The 14,587-nt window shown below is 40.7% G+C and overlaps 1 protein-coding gene across 1 annotated transcript in view; it reads left to right on the forward strand.

The window, feature by feature from the left end:
* LOC132383391 (KH domain-containing, RNA-binding, signal transduction-associated protein 1-like) overlaps positions 1–14,587 on the forward strand; it is a 71,844-nt gene that overhangs the window by 42,645 nt on the left and 14,612 nt on the right. The gene's annotated exons all lie outside the window — the stretch shown is intronic.

Here is a 14,587-nt window from a genome sequence, read left to right on the forward strand (position 1 = left end):
ATGTATAAAACATGTCTGCATCACTGTTATCCTGTATTTACATGTAATGTTACATTAGGCTGTTACACATCTATTGTCAGAAAAGAACTTGCATAAATATGTAAACCACATTCACACAAGCAAGTACAGAAACGGCAAAGTGAGTATACTTATTTATTCAGTAAGTTATGGGTCAAAGTATTTGGTGAGTACATTTCTAACTCCTCTGGCTTTAGTCTCGCCGTCTGTTCTGAAATTGTTAGGTTGTGTGGGGGGGTTGCGTTCAGGAAAACAATGAAATGCCGCCACCTGTTCCAGCACGTCATGACAGCATTCCTAGAAATCTTTGTTACCCCGTCCACACTATATATAACCATATAACAATTATAGCATGGAAACAGGCTATCTCAGCCCTTCTAGTCCGTGCTGAACGCTTACACTCACCTAGTCCCACCAACCTGCACTCACCCCATAATCCTCCATTCCTTTCCTGTCAATATACCTATCCAATTTTACAATACCGAACCTGCCTCTACCACTTCTACTCCACTGCAATACTGAAATCAGATTTTAGCTTCTCAAACTGCAAGGAGTATTCTATCAAGTTCAAAGTTAAAAAAATATGCAGTATACAACCCTGAGATTTGACTTCACACAGAAAGCCACAAAACAAAGCAACACCATGGAACCCGTTGAAAGAAAACATCAAACACACAATGCGTTAAAAGAAGGACAAATTGTGCAAAGAGCAAAATATGAGCAAATAACACGGAATCATTTATGATCATTGTCTCCAAAGGGTTACTTCAAGCTCCATACAAAATATGGGACATTACATAACACCAATGCAAAACTGCCATTTCTCTAGTACTGTTCCAAAAAGCCATCTCATTGGCATTCTCGAAATTCTCTCTCGACATCCAACACCAACCCGATTTTCCCATTCTACCTGGACATTGAAATCCCCCATGATTGTTGCATCTTTTTGTAAACCTTTTCCATCTTGCATTGTCATTTGTACCCCACATCTTAGCTACTGTTCAGAGACCTGGGTCTTTTTACCCTTGTAGTTTCTTAACTCTGCCCACAAGGATTCTACATCTTCTGATCCCCTGTCAACACTTTCTAAGAATTTGGTTTCTCGTTTTTTTAGCCAGCAGAACCATTCCACCCCTTCTGCCTGCCTGCGCTATTGATACATAGTGTATCATTGGATATTTATACTTATGCGTCAAACCTACACCGTAGGTATGGCGTAGCTGTGTACCCCACGCCGTAGCCTGACGCGCATCTGTAACTGCGTCGCAGGAATGCAATTTGCAACAACTGATTGGTCCGCTTGATAGCATTGCATTTCCTCCTACGTTGCAATAGCTTCCCATTGGGCGACTGAAGGGCAGGGAAGGAACTCTGGCTGTAATGCTTTCCATAAAGCTTTACAGACCTCCGAAATTATGCAGGACACTGTACTTGACACCAGTTTGTAGCTAGCCTGTTGACTTCCACCTGAAGCTAAAACTCGCATGGTGATTGCCACTCTTTGAGTATATTGTGCATACACTGATGCAAAATAAATGGTTGGAGACGATGAACCAAATCGTCAAATCTACCTGCCGACATCCGAAAATATTTGAAATGCATTTCCTCGTCCATGTCCCTCAGTGGCCGGACAAGCACAGAAAATCCACCATCCTTTTCGGTCGCCATTGTTTGAAGTTTGAGTTTCTTCGTGTTGAGTTTTAACATGAAGAAACTCAACACAGTGGCATAGAAACACCACTGCCAACTGTTTTGGCGGTGAATTGCAGAGTGACGCAGACACATCAACGCACAAGTATAAATGCTCACATCAGCGTAGGCCACTTGCGATGGCAAAGGCTGCTACGCAGAAGTATAAATCGGCCTTGACAGCACGACAAGTTAATCTACCTTTTCTATATTCAGCATACCTTCAAGTATAACACCTTCAGTCCTGTATCCATCCCCATTTTTGATCTGGCCTGTTATACTTTATCACACTGACTGCAATTTTGCCCCATCATCAGTCCTTACAGCCTGAGTATACACTAGTTCAGTAGTTTCAATTTAAAGTCCGAGAAATGTATACAATATGCATCCTGAAATTCTTTTTCGCAAACATCGATGAGAACAGAGGAGTGCCCCAAAGAATGAATGACAGTTACTTGTTAGAACCCTGAAGCTACACCCTCCCCATGACGACCCCCTCCACCACCAGCAAAAATGCATTTGCACCCTCCACCAAGCACTCAAGCGTGCAGCAAAGCATCAATGATGACAGGCTTACAGAATCCCAAAGGCTACTCATTTACCTGGTGATTCGACATATCAGAGGTCCTCTGTCTTCTCCTAATAAGAAAAAAGGATGTGTCCCTGTTTCACAGCAAGTGGGGAGACATGACATAAAACAACTCGCCGATCCATGGTGTTAAAAGTCTCGTGTCGCTTTTTCCGAGCTCGGTGCCCAAAGATCTTGTGTCTCTGGGCCCGCAGCCAGCTCGCTGCTTTTGATCTTCCATGACACACCAGTTTTGTGCAGTGGCACTGACCTCAAATCCGCCTGCCTCTAGAGCCACAAAAATCTAGCACCTTGAAGGTGTGTTAGACTTCTAGGCTGCATCCTTGGCATATCGAAAAATGGCTGGTTGTGAGGCCCTGCGAGTGGGTCCCATTCTTGCAGATAACTGAAGTCAGTATGTAACTCTAGGTTGGGGTCTTCAAAAGAACCCTGAAAAGGAAGAAAAAAGATATTAAAGGTAGAAATAGAGTTGTTTCCAAAGATGCAAGCAAAGAGTCACCATCATCCTAAGCTCCAGCCACCGTAATTACCAACTGCCCCATGCTCAGCCTTATCACTCCAGTTCCCATTCGCCTGCCAAATTAGTTAAACCTCTCCAACAGAGGGTTGCCACGACACATAGTTACAGATGCGCGTCACCCTCTCCAACAAATCTGAATCCCTGCCTCTGCACTTGCCAAGTCATCCTATTCTTCTCTCAATGACATGTGGCACAGGCAACAATCCAGAGATTAGTAACCAGGAGGTCCTGCTTTGCATCTTTCTGCCAAACTCCCTATGTTCTCTCTTCAAGGCCACCTCCCTTTTCCTAACTATGTCTTTGGTACCAATATGTGCCATGATTTCTGGTTGTTTACCCTCCCCCTTTAGAATGCTTTGGACACAATTTGAAGCATTCCTGACCCTGGCGCCTGGGAGGCAACCTACCATCAGGGTGTCTCTCACCTCCACAGGTCAATGGGAAAGCTTCTTCACTGCATCAACGCCTCAAAAGGAATGCTTGGTATGGTCACTGTTATACATATCAGCCATTCACTCATCTGGTAATGAGACAGCAGTTGAACATGCAAGTCAAAGGGTATCATCTCAACAGAAATCAGCAGCTCATTTTTGGCTGTGGTTTGATGTTTAATGTTGCTGAATGTCTTATTATTTGCATGATATGATTGCATTCACTTTCTTGCAGACATATTCAGTAATCCAGTAAACAACAGAATCAATGAAAGACTGCACCCAACGGGACAAATGAGCAACTACTGTGGAAAAGAATACAAACCTGTGGTTGGCTCCCATTATTCCGTGCTGATTAAAGTAAAGCTAAATCGATGAGGTCAAGAGTGGAAAATAAACAGGTTTTCAGTGCTGTCTGCCTATGTTTGACCGATTTCCCTCTTGCTGCAGCTGGTAGAAGGTGCTGGAGCTTTGCATCCCTCTGCAGGGTTTGATCACTTTGGAGCCTTGTGGCTGTGGACTCACTCTCAGCTGCAATTTGATGCTTAATGTCCTCAGCGCTGAATGTACTTTATTATTTTTTGCTATTTGATCGAGATCTGCAGTCATCAACACAGCAGTGAATTGACTCGACTCAGTGGCTGTGGCCACAGCCGTTGGCTTCTGGACTGGCTTTACTCACCTTAGTGGCTTGTGGCTTTGGACTCACTTTTGGGGTTTGATGTTGAGTGTTTTGTGTGTGATTGTTTGCTGTTGCCGTGATTTGCTCTTTTTTCGTATCTGATGGCTTTGTTGTGTGGGGTTTTTCTTTTAACGGATTCTGCGACCTTTCTTTGTTTTGTTACTGTTTGCAAGAAGATGAATCTCAAGGTTGCGTACTGTATGAATACTTTGATACCACATGCACTTTGAACTACAGCATTTATAATCTGCATTTTTTGCATGAACTCCCCTGGCATGCAACCATTTAGTTGAGTTATCTAATCCCCATCAGTATCCAGTTTACTATTTAAAAATAATATTTCTTATGCCCTTTCCTACAAGATATCTAAACTTTTATGAAATCAACTTTGCAGTTCTTTTATATTCCCCCTGAAATTAATCTGTTCCCAATTCTGTCATCTTAAATTTCCTATTTCAATTTGTTTCCATCAAGTGTTCCTTGATTCAGAAACATCTTGTCTGATAAACAAGTCTCCCCTTGGTCTTGGGACTTGATGCCACCATCAGGGCATTATCCTAAGACCTGAGTCATAGCAGAATTGTTGTCCTTCAGCCTGACGAATGTGTTCTGCCATTTCATCGTGGTTAGTCCATTTCCCTCAACCCCATTCTCCTGCTTTCTCATAACCTCTCACACCTGACTAATCAAGACCCTATCAACCTCCACCTTAAATAAACCTTGTAACCTTTTGTCTAATAACAGTCAGTGGTAACAAATTCCACAGATTCACTACCCTTTGGTCCTCAGCTCCCTTCTAAATGGACATTCTGTTATTCTGAGGCTGTGTCCTCTGGTCCTATAATCTGCCACTATAGGAAATACCCTTTCCACATCTATGCTATCTAAGTCTTCAATAGATTTCAGTGAGATTCCCTCCTCAAAATTCCAGCAAGTACAGGCGGAGATCCATTAATCGGTCCTCATATGATAAGCTTTCCAATCCCAGAATCATTCTTGTGAACCTCCTCAGAACCCTCCCCAATGTCAGCACATCCTTTCTTAGATAGGGGGCCTAAATTTGCTCACATAACTCCAACTGAGCCTTGCCAGTGCCTTACAAAGCATCAGCATTGCATCTTTGTTTTTATTTTCCTCAAAAGAAGACCTGTTATTGAATGGCTTACTTAATAATCAGAGTTCTCTGACCATTCTGCAAAAGATTTAGTTCAAAAGATTTGTCTTTCAAAGGATAATTGACCTAAAGATAATTGACCTAAATTAACAAATGGCCAAATCATTTGTTAATTGCAGGACATTCATTATTGAGGCTTTAGATCGAATTTCTGGATGAATTAACAGTTGCATAGATTTCCAGCATCTGTAGATTGATGTTTCAGACTGAGACCCTTCATCAGGACTGGGAAAAAGAATTGAGAAGTCAGAGTAAGAGTTCTGTCATGACATCTAGAATTCCTTCCAAAGATGATGATACTCCAAGGATCATGTGGCAAGTGAGACTTTCAAATTAGATAGTGATTCTAGATTCAGAAGCATTGAAAATTCAGAGGACAGTAAAGGTTGCTTTAATTGTGATATTTTGAGCAGAATGCAGAGATGGAAATCAATATCATGAAAAATCAGTAAGATGGAAGATGAATTTCTACAAGGGTTTGTTAATTGCAATTTTTAAAAAGGAAAATGGGTTAACACATTAGAATTAAATGCTCTATCTACAGGTCGACTGATATACTTTAATCTGCTTTATCAGGAAGTCAGAGTCAATTTCCATGCATAACAACTGAATTAAATAAAAAAAACAATGACATGTTTATCCAAATTAATTAATTTATTAGGCTTATAACAGTCAGGGAGAGGGAACAATGTCTTAAAGATTAGCACAGATTGGAAAGGCAGAATAGTGATCATAATGGCTAATTCTAATGAGCAGCCATGAGAACAATCACAACATGTAGTGTTGGAACAGAATACAGGATTTGTCTGCAACCAATCTTGTATATATTAGGCATTATAATTACTACCTACATAATGTGCTCCAAGTCCTATAATTTTGAAGAGTAAATACAGGCTGGTTTACTGGATTCTGGCAATATTTGCCTTTGAGAAATCTGAAAGGATCAAGTTTTGGATTGTACCAGTGGAGCTTGGATGATGGGCCAAAGACAACGTATTGATTGACTGCTGTGCTTATTCTCATATGGCATGTTCGCAACAGCAGGGACATTTGGGACACAACTGTTTGAAAGTTGTTTTCATACCAACTGGCATTGGTTAGATCTAAGTGGGACTAGTATCTGGAAGATGCCAGATACCAGGCAGAATATAGATTCTATTCCACGTCGATCTTTTTTCAAAACACAAGGCAAGGGTAATAATTAACTTTTATCAGCATATCCTTTATTAAAAAGATGGAAAAGAAAGGTTGATGTTGTTAAGGTTATACTGATAGGGACTTTTAAAATGGCTGGTGGTTCTTTTTTGAACCAGTAGATAACAAAGTCAAAATAGAATTTACACTGACCTTCTAAGGGAAGGGTGGAGGAAGTATTTGCGTTGGACATAGCTTTGTAATTAATCATCAGGCATGGGATGGTGACAGAGAATTCATTATATTATGGCATCGTTTAATTAGGTACAAGTACAAAAACAATCACATCAAGCTAGTTCTAATCTTGTGGGAGGGAAGCTGCTAGAAATTATCCAGATTATTGTTCACGGGGAAAGTATGTATTGATGGACCCAGCACACATTTGTAAACTGTACCAAAATAATTTGAGGTTACAACTACTGTAAATTCCGGACTATAAGCCACTACTTTTTTCCCACGCGTTGAACACTGCAGCCTATACTACGGTGCGGCTAATGCATGTTTTTTTTTTCATGCCACCAAAAACATTTTGCCTCGTAACAGTAGACCAATAAAATTGATGAGTAGTTCACAGAGGTCCAATGAAATTGTACGATAAATCAAGCGCACTTTCACAATTAAATTATTGTAAATCAGTTATTTGTACTCACCCTCATCAACATGGAAAACACTCGAAGAAAAGCATATGATGCAGCTTTTAAGTTAAAGGCGATCAATCTGGTGGTTGAAGAAGGAAATCGAGCTGCTGCACATAATCTTGGCATAAATAAATCGATGTTGAGATGGTGGAGACGCCAGCGTGAAGAACTGAGTCAATGCAAAAAGACAACTAAAGCTTTCAGAGGTAATCATAGCAGATGGCCCGAACTTGAAAACTTTCTTGAAGACTGGGTTAACACACAGAGAGCAGGCGGCCGCGGTGTTTCCACCGTGCAGATCAGACTGAAGGCTAAAGCAATCGCCACCAAAATGAAAATCAAAGATTTTAGAGGTGGGCCATCGTGGATTTATGAGACGAAAAGGCCTGTCCGTCAGGGTACGTACGACTCTGTGTCAGCAGCTCCCTCCCGACCACGAGGAACAACTTGCTAACTTCCGCACATTCACTCAAACAAAGATAGCGGAGAATTCCATCGGGCCAGATGATATCATAAATATGGATGAAATACCTTTGACGTTTGACCTGCCTCTCACTCGGACTGTTAATAAAAAAGGTGACTCGTCCATCACACTGAAAACAAGTGGCCATGAGAGAACACATTTTACTTGTGTTCTGACTAAAGCTTCCACTGATGGTGATTTTTTAAGCGGCTGACAATGAAAGTTCAGTGAAAGCTGCCATCAAGAGTACCAACTCAATTCCAGCTGTGATTCCTGGGGGCACCACGAAGTATTTGCAGCCACTAGACATCAGCGTGAACCGGGCGTTGAGTGGGAGGCTTGGATGACGAGCGGCGAGAAATCCTTTACCAAAACAGGACGCATGCGAAGAGCATCTTTAACTTGAAGTCTGCCAGTGGATCCTAAATGCGTGGAGCGGTGTCACAACTTCCACCATCACCAGCGGGTTTCGAAAGGCTGAACTGCTGCGTGATGAAGAGGACCGCGTGCGCTCAAGTGAGAGCGACAACGAAGAGACTGAAGTGAGTGACGAGATCCTTAGGTTTTATTCAATTCGGACACTGAAGGACTTTGATGGTTTTAGTGCGCAGGAGGAAGATGAAGAAGGCGATCAATAACTTTTCCTGGTAGGCTGCAGTATATATATTTTTTTTACCAGTCGTTAGGAGATATTGGAATGTTGTTCGTGCACTGTTCAGTAAAAAAGTATACGCAACGTAATTTGTGTGTTAGCGATACGTATGTATATTTAAAAGTAGCTGTGTTACAGGCACTGTTCGAAAAAAAGCATTTGCAATATATATTTGTTTATGTTACCATACGGATTTAATTAAAAGTTAAAAAATCCTCATGTGTAATATCTTTCTGTGTAAATATCTCACAACGTGGGACACCTGCGGCTTAAAATCCGGTGCGGCTTGTACAAGTACAAAATTGATTTTCTTTCTAAAATTAGAGAGTGCGGCTTTTAATCAGGTGCGCTCTGTAGTCCGAAATCTACGGTATTTGGAGATAGTGAGCTTGATACATAACAGCAAGCGTTTAATGTGATGAAACTGCAATTTATTGGAAAAAATTGCCGAGCTCCCCAACCTGTGACGACTCAGCCTAACACACCATCATCAGTGTACTGGCTGTCTTTCTGACTCCGGTAACTGCAACTACACTGTCCATACATTATTTCTACTTTATATAGGCTGTGTATTTTTATGTGTTATTTGGTATGATTTGGCAGCTTCATAGGTTAAAGGTTACTGGAGGGGGTGCTTCCACTATGCTAGTAGTGCTAAGTAGTGAGATTTTTGCTACGCTAGACAGTGCTGTAATGATTGCAGAAAAGTATTTCTGCTTCATATAGGCTGTGTATTTATCATATTATTCCTGCTTTTACTATATGTTACTGTTATTTTAGATTTTATTAGTTATTTGGCATGATATTGTAGGTTATTTTTTGGGTCTGGGAACGCTGTCAAATTTTCTCCCATATTAATAAATAGTAATTGCTTATTCACTTTATGACATTCCGGCTTACGAACCGTTTCGTAGGAACGCTCTGCCTTCAGATAGCGGGGGAAACCTGTATCAGCAAAACATGCTCTTGCCACCAGGGAGAAAGTACACAGAAGCCTCAGGCCCTACATAACCAGATTCAAGGAGAGTTATTGCCTGTCAACCATCAGGTTCTTGAACCGATGGAGGTAACTTCGATCAATTTCACTCATGCTATCATTGAACACTGGACTCCCTTTCAAGGAATCTTCATGCCATTTTCTCTATTTATTGCTTACTTATTTATTATTATTTATTTTTCCCTTTTATTATTGCACAGTTTGGGGGTTTTTTTGCACATTGGTTGTTTGTCTCTCCTGTTAGATGCTGTCTTTCATTATGTTTCTGGATTTACTGAGTACGCCTGCAAGAAAACAAATCTCAGGGATGTATGTAGTGACATATATGTATTTTGATAGTAAATTTACTTTGAACTTAAAGACTTCTACAAATGTACATTGGTTGCGAATTCAGACTAGTTGCCATACAGACTGGTATAGAGGCTCTAACGCAGTAGAGTTGCAAGAGGCTGCAGAGGGTTGTAGACCCAGTCAGCTGTGTCATTGGCACAGCTCTCCCCAAACCCCATCACAATTTCTGGATATGTACAATCCCACTAGTGTCTCAGATTCACCAGTGACAACAGCACGACCACATACAGGTGTCAGGGGGTATCCCATTATCTCTTGTTCTTGAGCGATCTTCATGGTTAAGGATGGCTACTTCCACTCTGGTTTTATGGATTGAGGAGCTCGCACTATGATCTTCTTGTGCAAACCACACACTTCCACAGATAAGATAGTTTGATTGTTTGTGATTCCTAATATTTACTCCCAATCCAGAATTCTTTCTGCGTGTTCACCATCCAGAATTTTTCCATCTCCATCTCGAGCAGTTAAGGACCCAAGAGTCTGGGGATGTTGCATTCTTCGAGGAGACGTTGAGCTAATTTTTTTATTCTTCTGTCTGCTTATTGAGCTGTTCTCCTGATAGAACTCGGAATGGTGTCTTATGTCAGGAATGTAATGTTGGGTATATTAATGAAGTACCCACCACAGTACATGTAAGGATTAGAAATTTGTGACAAGGCACTGACTTCTCTTTGTTTATCCTTCCAGAGAACTTGGAAGACCCTGTAGAGATGGTATTGGAAAGTTGGTATCTTTCTAGTGCTTTGAGGTGCCTTGTATAGTTTCAGCACCATCACTGCTGTCTGCTAGACAATGTTTTGTGTCAGGTTTGAGAGACCTATCTTTGCTATCAGGTCAAATAAGGACAGGCAAGCTTGCTTCCTCACCCAAGATACTCTTACAGATTGAACACCATATTGAGTATTTCATCAAGATCAAAGCAAGGAATCTATGCAAGGTGAATTATATGGTCACCAAGATGAGTTCTATACCACCACCAGTGAAGGTTCTGAATCATAGAGCTAGCACCAAGTTGAGGCAGGCAGCGAACAAACTTGAAGGAAGAAAGTTCATACTTGAATCTGGGCAATCAACAGCACCAAACTTCAATTCTGCCACAATCTACCACCTGACACATCCCTTCCTTCACCATTACCATCAAGGTAGGAGATCAATGAGAAATGGATAAAGGAGCAGTGTTAGAACAAGGTACCATCTAAAAAGGTTGACCTACAAAGGCAGCTTACATTAGATACGATTAAGCTGTCAGTCAAAATTCTGCAATCCTCGGAAGCAGCTTCAAGAACATGCCCATTCTTGATCTTCATTGTGTGAATTCTTATATGCCAGCGAGAAGGACTGGCAAGTATCGTTAGCCAGAAATGGTAAGAGGATCTATTTTGTTTGTGATTCACCAGCATTTCAGTTTTAGCCAGTTAAGTCCCCTCTACATGGTGACAAGAAATAGCTGGGAGCACAAAATAGCAAAGATTGAGGCCAGCAGCCTGGCTATAAATTTGAAGACTAGAGCGCAGAATGAGCAATTTCTAATACAGCCACAGAGTTAACCCAACAATACGTCCAAGCTGCTGTCCAGGAATTCAGAATGGCTAATAACTATCAATCCCTAGACATTGTTGGAAAGATTGCATCAAACACCACCATTAGTTAGTCTTATTCTGACAGTTACTCCTCTAGACTGCAGCCTTGTTCTAGGCATGGATCAGCTCTTGAAGTGAGAGTGACATCAAGGTAAATCGAGTAAGTGAGCATCCACTGCTTGCATTGGTTGGAGTTGTGTCTCTCTCAGTTGGAATTCAACTACAATATATTGCCCTAGATCATATAAATAACCTTCTCCTTTCATTTGTTGGAATCAGGGCATTTGTTGATGGCACTTTGTTCAATTCCATTTAAAACTTAGGTGTGCAGCAAGACCAGGGATTCCAAATCTTTTTTATGCCATGGACCCCAACCATTAACTGAAGGATCCATGGACATCAGGTTGGGAACCCCTGACCTAGACTGATAATGTGACAAGCAACATACATTCCACACAGTTACCTGGCAATGGGCATCAACAAAAATATAATCATATTCCTTTTACATTTTAGGGCATTTGCGTCACATTCTCTCATCTGGCTAGTCAGCATTGACTATAAACTCAAGTTGAAAATCCATATAAATATTCTGTCTATGAATATGGTTCAGAAACTAGGTATCCTGCAGGTGGACCACTTCTTGACTTGCCACAAAGCAGAAGTCAAAGGTGTAAGGGAATTTCTCTCCATCTGTCATTCAATGATAGAGATACAGAACCAAGCCCATCAGCCCACATTAACCAGGAAGCACTCAGCTGTTATGGCTCTAGAATCTCCCAAGATACAGTGGCGTACTTAGCACTCCATCCAACTCCAAAATGTTCATCCTCTTCACTTGTACATATGACTGAAGTCCTATTCTCCTGTTCTTTACTACCACTTGCATTAGCTCAGGCATCTTGACAGCACTTCGGAAACCCAATAATCTTTGCCACTGAGAACATTGGCCTCAGGTGGATGAAACAAATACAATCTTTAGCTCCTTCCCTTTATTCTGTGGTGTTTCTACTTCATTTTAATTTAACCCTTTGTAACTAAGTAATTATTCATTCAAACAACTTATTTTTCCTAAGTTGCTAATTATCTCTTCCTTTCCGTACCCCACACAACACTTTGATTCTGAAGTTAGTCATAGAATAGCCATGATACTAAGGAAGTGAATGCAATCATCCAATCTATTGCTTGAACCAAGGAGTGTAAGCAAGAGGCAGCAAAGCAGCATAGCAGTTGGAATGCCAGCTGTTTCCACTGTTGTCTGTAAGGAGCTTGTTTGGATCTCAGATATCTCCCACAGACAATAAGGGATAGTGAATTGTGAGCATACTATTATTTAGAGATACAGTATGTTGGTGCTGGAAGCATGCTGATATTTGCAGGCTGCCCTGCACAATCCTCACTGATTTGATTTGATGCAAACAATACATTTCACTATGTTTTGATGTGTATGTGGCAAATAAAACCAATGTAATCTTTATCTTTTCAATCATTCAGTCCCTCTCTCTCATCCACTTACTCTCCCCAATACTATTTCCCCGTGGATCTCTCAACTATTTTGCAATGGTTGCTTGTGCTTTTGACAATTTTTTTTGTTCATTTAGTAGTTAACTTGTAACAGTGATCATTGTTACACATTTTAGTAATGCTGGCTATTAAGTGATTCAGCTACTATTGGAGCCTGGGATCTACAGTTTAGTGGTGTGTTTTCGGGCTGATGAGCGATCAGCAACTTTGCTGTCTCTGAGGGAAATTAGTGAGGTTTCAAGCGATGTTTGCAGACTCGAGGCCTGGAATCCTAGAGACCAATCATGGGTCCATGATTGACTCCATTTCTTGCCCAATAAAGCATCAAGATTGAAATCAACGAGGATGAGAGCAGGAGAGAGTGTGTTCAGAGCGCGCGCGCTCTCTCTCTCTCACACACACACACACACACACACACACACACACAGCGCTAGATTGAACTGAATGAATCTGAAGCTGCACATTTCTGGACTGTTTCATTGACTTTCTGGTTTGATGTTTTCTGTGTTTTTCGCTTGTGTTTTCCCACCTTTCCATTTGCTCAACTTGCGTGGAGGGTTTTTTCTCTCCATGGTTTGCTTTTTTATGGCTGTGGGAAGATAAATCTGAATAATGTATACTGCATATGTACTTTTCAATCTTTAATTTGAATATGAAATAGCTGAATATTGTCAAACTTTGCAGCTGCTCCTCTAAGTAATGCCATAATATAGAAATGGGAGCAGGATAGATCCAGTCACATCCACGTGGCTGTTTTTTTTCCTACTTCAACAACATTTTCCTACTTCAACAACATTTTCCTGTCATATCCTTGATTCCTCTAATATTCAGGAATTTATCCACCAGATGGAGACTTGCCAAGACTCACTGAGTGAAGAAACTTCTCATTGAGTCCTCAATGACTTGTACCACATCTTTAAACTGATCGCATGTTCTAGTCTCTTCAACCGGTGAAGACTTTTGCTCTGTATCCACCTGTCCAGTTCTCTAAATATATATGTGTGCTTAATGAGTATTCTCTGCAGTTGATGAGCCCCAGCTTGCTAAGTCTGATTTCATGAACAAATCCTGTGAATGTTAATTGGACTCCCTTTTTTGAAACTGCAAGACATTGGTTATAATTACATCAAAAAAAATGGATTCTACAATGAATGCGGAATTGAGAGAATTTGTTTGAAACCACGTCAAGAATCAGAAAAAGTACTTTCTTTCAAAATAAAAAATCTGGTTTATTTTCTCAGTGTTGACTTTGGTGTAAGCGACACTTTATTAAACCTTGTGAATAATAGCTGCGATCTCAATGTAATGTGCTGATGAACTTATGTTTAGACCAATCACTGTGGGACACTAATATTCTTCCTCTTATTACAAAGACATCTTCAACTGCCCAGGGCTTTGGATCTGCTTACAGGAGAGCATGGAAATTAATATACAGTCAGCCCTCCTTATCCACGAATCGCAAAAACCCGGAAGTGCTGTTCCAGCACTTGTTGTTTGAGCATGTACAGACTTTTTTTCTTTTCATTATTCCCTAAACAATGCAGTATAACAACTAGCTTACATTGCATTTACATTGTATTAGGTATTATAAGTAATCTAGAGATGATTTAAAGTATATGGGAAGATGTGCGTGGGTTATCGCGGATCGGTATCGAAAAAGATTGGAAGTTCTCTTACTAACAGGTACATCTGGTATTATTTAGCGTCAGTCAAACATTTGCATTCGTATATAGTACATATTTTACCTTTCTCTGCATATAAAACACTTAAGAATGTATGTTTCAGCGCTGGGCTTGGGAAGTTCCCAAGTTCGATCTAGTGACAGATCGCTATCGAGTGCGCTCTCTGCTGTGCCGGGTTGATGTGGAGGATCAACAACCCAAAATTCACTGTGTTGCTTAGTAACAATTGTAGCTTTCATCGGGGCTCAGCCTTTCTCACTTTATCCTTTAAAATTGTTCCGATCATTGACCGACATAGCCTAACGCTTTTCCAATGACTGATGGCGTTTCACCTCTTTCCAATCGCTTTATTATTTCCACTTTATTTTCAATCATTATCGTGAACAGAAACACTGTGGATTCCAAT

Source organism: Hypanus sabinus, chromosome 30, assembly GCF_030144855.1.
Source record: "Hypanus sabinus isolate sHypSab1 chromosome 30, sHypSab1.hap1, whole genome shotgun sequence".
NCBI classification, from domain to species: Eukaryota; Metazoa; Chordata; class Chondrichthyes; order Myliobatiformes; family Dasyatidae; genus Hypanus; species Hypanus sabinus.